Here is a 5,076-nt window from a genome sequence, read left to right on the forward strand (position 1 = left end):
AGGATAACTGAATCCCTCCAGTGGAATTATAAACCCCCGGGAAGGATATCTGAATCCCTCCAGTGGAATCATAAACCCATTGGGAGGATAACTGAATCCCTCCAGTGGAATTATAAACCCATTGGAAGGATATCTGAATCCCTCCAGTGGAATTATAAACCACTTGGAAGGATAACGGAATCCCTCCAGTGGAATAATAAACCCCCAGGGTGGATATCTGAATCCCTTCTTTGGAATTATAAACCCCTAGGAAGGATATCTGAATCCCTCCAGTGGAATTATAAACCCCTAGGATGGATAACTGAATCCCTCCAGTGGAATTATAACCCCCCAGGAAGGAATCTGAATCCCTCCAGTGGAATGAAAATCACCCTGTGTAAAGTTTTAATTGTAAAAGGCATTTTTTGAAACCCCTCCAGTGAAAATAAAATCCCTCCGGTGGTCTCCAGTAGAATCGAAATCTTACTACGAACTTCTTTGAGTCCCAAAATTATCAAAAATTTAAAACTAAAAAATTTAAATTTTAAATAAAATGGTAAATACTTCCTCTAAAAGCTTTAAAAAAGACACATATTTTCAAGAAATATATGATTTTAGTTTTACTGTCATTCTCATAAATGTCATTTAAATTTACCTTCATTTCAACATCCTGAGAAGAAAAATCAATGTTTTGAACAGATGGTTTCTGAATGACATATTGTGGATTTGACCCAACTAGGATCATTTTCAATTTTTGTATGGCTTGAACAGGAGAAGGATGAGACGTGTGTCCAATGTACCTCAGTTGGCTAAATAAGTTCTCTAAGCAGTCCTGATTTAAGCGAGCAGTCATGATGTATTCCAAGTGTTGATTCTTCAGCTCGTTGTGCAAGCCTAACAGGGTTTTGCATGAAATCTGGATTCCTTTCTGAAATGGTAACTTGCTGGTTTTGTTGATATTATTTGTAAATCTTAGATTTTCCATGGCTTCAATCATTGACTCCAAAATCTCTACCTGTTTCTCCAAGTTTACACCAAATCCACACCTGTTTGGATTAGAATGGTATTTGCTGCTTGAGTTTTCTACATCAAACCAATCATTCACAAGCTGAATAAATTTACTTTGTATAGCATACTTCTGGCCAAAATGAAAAAGGAAAGCTTTAGCCACAGTTTCTGAACAGAGTTGAGGAGCTGGACGAACTCTCAGTCTTGAAATTCCTTTTACATCTATGTGGGTTGAATAATTAAGCTTAGGAGCCAGCTTATACTCTTTTCCATCCACCAGTATTAACTTCTCAAAGTCCTCCTTTCCTAGGGTTACTGTTTGATTATCATCATCCTTCAAGGTAAAACCTTTGTCTAACATATGGTTTCTGAGAAGTTTAATAGTGTGTGTCTGGTCGGGGTTTAGAAAAAGTTTTCTTGAAGGATCAGTTGGATTTTGAACGTAATTTGTTCCTTGAGTAAGAACCTTGAAGTCAGACAGAAACCCATGGTTCCCAAGGTCAAATGTAACATCCTGAACTAAAGCCGCAGAATTCTCACATCTTTGGATTAAATCAAAAAGGAGATATTTTTTCATTGGAGTATCAAAGGAAAAGAAGATCACCTGTTTCCATTTAGCACATAGTCCTCTTATCATAACAGCCTGAAGTTTCTTGTGTGGACCTATTACAGTTTTCAAAGATCTATCATATTCTATGGATTGCTTAATTTCCATCTCATCAAAGACTATCACAGAAAGTCTTGACATTTCCTCTTTACCCTTTAGAAAAGCTTCTAAAAGATTAAACATTGATTTGCTGATTCCGGGTTTTACTTTAAAGGAATCTATCCATCTCCCCTGGGTGCTTAGACTTGGACAGGGAAAGAGCTGGAGGTTGTGGAGCAAATTGAAAGCTTTGCTACTTATGCTCTTTAAAACTAATCCAAAGCAAATGTCTTCCTCTGTGTAATGTTGATATTGTTTGCCTGTCCCGCCATTCATTATTTGCTGAATCCTAACTGTACTGCAGCATTTCTCTGTAAGATAGTTGTGTACTAATTTATCAGTTTTGACTTTGTACCTAGTTGTGCAAGTTTTCTTTACACAACCGAGATTGCACTGAATTCCTACATCTCTTGTTTGCGTCTGAGTTTGAGTTTGATGATCCTTGGTTTCTTCAAATGCAAGGTTGTCAGAGTAATTTCTTAAGGAGTATATTCTTGGGATCCTTGATAATGTTCTAAATCAATAGAAGAATACTCTAACTCCCAATTATTCACAGTATTTCTAAATAAATAAAAGTTTAAATACCTAGGAGAATGTAAAGAGTTGGAATTAAATCAGGTCTTAATCTTCGTTTCCCAACAGTGTTCAAATAATCTTCAGGTTTGAAGTGGTGACTGCATAATCTTCCCTCTTTGAAATTGATTCCATCAATGGATTCTTCTTTTTGGTTTAGAACAAATTCTTTCCACTTCTCCAACCGAATAGGTTCTCTGGGAAACCTGTGGAATGACAATCCTGGGACAATGTAGCAGCTTTTTATCGAACACCGATGCTTGACTTAAATTGTAACCATTAAAATATTGGGAGGAAGGATTCAAACACTGGAAGAATAGAGACATGATGAGGAAGGATTTAAATTTTGAGAGGAGTGATTTTAACTATGGGAGGACAGTTTTAAACGGTGGGAACAAGGGTTTAAATATTGAGCGGAAGAATTAAAACATTGGGAGAAAGGATAGTAATGTTAGAAGGAAGATTCAAATGTTGGGAGAAAGGATTAAAATCTTAAAATGAAAGATTCAATCATTGGGAAGAAGAATGTAAGCCCTGGGAGAAGGGATGTAAAACTTGGGAGGAAGGATACAAACATCGGCAGGAAGGGTTTAAACCTTGAGAGGAAGGATGTAAAACTTGAGGAAGGATACAAACATCGGCAGGAAGGGTTTAAACCTTGGGAGGAAGGGTTTAAACCTTGGGAGGAAGGATGCAAACATTGGCAGGAAGGGGTTAAACCTTGGGAGGAAGGATGTAAACTTGGGAGGAAGGATACAAACATCAGCAGGAAGGGTTTAAACCTTGGGAGGAAGGGCTTAAACCTTGGGAGGAAAGATGTAAAACTTTAGGAAGGAAGCAAACATCGGCAGGAAGGGTTTAAACCTTGGGAGGAAGGGTTTAAACCTTGGGAGGAAGGATACAAACATCGGCAGGAAGGGTTTAAACCTTGGGGAAGGATGTAAACCTTGGGAGGAAGGATACAAACATCGGCAGGAAGGGATTAAACCTTGGGAGGAAGGATACAAACATCGGCAGGAAGGGTTTAAACCTTGGGAGGAAGGATGTAAACCTTGGGAGGAAGGATACAAACATCGGCAGGAAGGGTTTAAACCTTGGGAGGAAGGGTTTAAACCTTGGGAGGAAGGATACAAACATCGGGAGGAAGGGTTTAAACCTTGGGAGGAGGGATGTAAAACGTGGGAGGAAGAATACACACATTGGCAGGAATGGTTTAAACCTTGGGAGGAAGGATGTAAAACTTGGCAGGAAGGATACAAACATCGGCAGGAAGGGGTTAAACCTTGGGAGGAAGGATGTAAACCTTGGGAGGAAGGATGTAAACATAAAGAGGAAAGGTTTTAAATTTTAAAAGAAAGTTAAACCTCGGAAACAAGTATAAGTGGGAATCTTTTTACCTTGCTTCTCCTTTATAGTTGAACAAATCTCACTGAGCATGATTAAATTTTCCATATTGATCTGAAATCCCAAAATCATATTTAAATAACTAATTTTTATCCGCACTAACTTAATATATTAACTAGTTTCTTTTGTTTTTGATTGTAACATCACTCTGTTTATCAGTGTTTAATCCTTTCTCTTCAACTGCTGTGGGGGCACTGGATTTGTTTACATTCCTCCCACAGTGTACAGTACACAATTTGCGAATATCTGAGTTGGGCGTTCCTGGTCTATATATTTGTTGCATGAGATTATGCTTAGAGAGTGCAAAAGTTGATGGATCCCCTGGTTTCTCAAATCAAGTATTTCATGCTTGAATAAAAAATTGTACGACAATTTATGAATAAAAGTCTTTTAAAGTAACCAATTTTTAGTAAGATATTCCAATATAAGTTTGAATTATTAGTGCTTAAGTTTTCCTTTTAAAGTGTAATTGAAAATAAAGAGAGGTTATCTAGTTTTTAGTTACATAAATTACCGAGAGCCATGTAGCCCAGTGTTTTTTGATTGAAAACTTTTTTCTGCTTAAATGAAAATAAATATTTTCAGAAATCACCCAAGAGTACTGCAATATGCAGATTGACCTTTGGAAGTGAAGTACATGGCCTGTACAATTAGTAAAGAATTAGCGTACATCATCACTCTATATACTATAACCTCGTTGGTCAACCCAGACCGACATACATTTGAATAAAATGTGGAACTAACATCTATTTTCAATACTTTAATTTGGTTCATCATACCGAATTTAAAATCTTTATAATCCTCCACTATAGTTACCTATTTTTGCATTCAATTGAGAATATTCTTGGAAGAACCATCGTGTACTTGTAGAACCAGCTTTGTAGGGCAAATTCATTAGATATTGTTTATCCTAAATTATAAAAGGAATTGTGTTGAAAAGTTTTAAAATAAATTCTGATTGTAATAGTAATTCTGACACCTATGAGAGGCCAAAAAGCCTTATTGTGTATTTCATTTTTTCTCTAAATGAGTATTTTGTAAAAATATATAACTTACATGTGCAACCATTCTATTAAAAAAATGTTTAATAGTTCCATTAATACGATTAAAATCAAATAATATATGCTTTATCAATTTCAATGTATTAAACATATCAACAAAAAAAAAGATGTCAGAATTTGCGGAATTTCAAGATCGAATGGTCCATGTAGAAATTTGACAACAGGTATTAAGTCATGTGGAACAAATACAGGGTGTACCTTTAAACATGACGATTATAAGTTGTAAACTTTCACACCTAAATAGCTTATAAATTGCAATATCTTTGTTTGATCTAGACTTGTTTCAAATCTCAAGATATAACAAACTTTAACCATATTCCTGATGGAGGGGGGGGGGGGGCAATT

The 5,076-nt window shown here is 36.2% G+C and overlaps 1 long non-coding RNA gene across 1 annotated transcript in view; it reads right to left on the reverse strand.

Annotated features, from left to right (window-relative positions):
* LOC111717015 (uncharacterized) overlaps positions 1 to 3,927 on the reverse strand; it is a 5,021-nt gene extending 1,094 nt beyond the window's left edge. The window contains exon 1 of the long non-coding RNA XR_002768646.1: positions 3,664 to 3,927. This is a non-coding gene — a long non-coding RNA (uncharacterized LOC111717015). The remainder of the gene's footprint in view (positions 1 to 3,663) is intronic.
* Between the last annotated feature and the right edge of the window lie 1,149 nt (positions 3,928 to 5,076).

This window comes from Eurytemora carolleeae, unplaced genomic scaffold, assembly GCF_000591075.1.
Source record: "Eurytemora carolleeae unplaced genomic scaffold, Eaff_2.0 scaffold2152, whole genome shotgun sequence".
NCBI lineage: Eukaryota > Metazoa > Arthropoda > Copepoda > Calanoida > Temoridae > Eurytemora > Eurytemora carolleeae.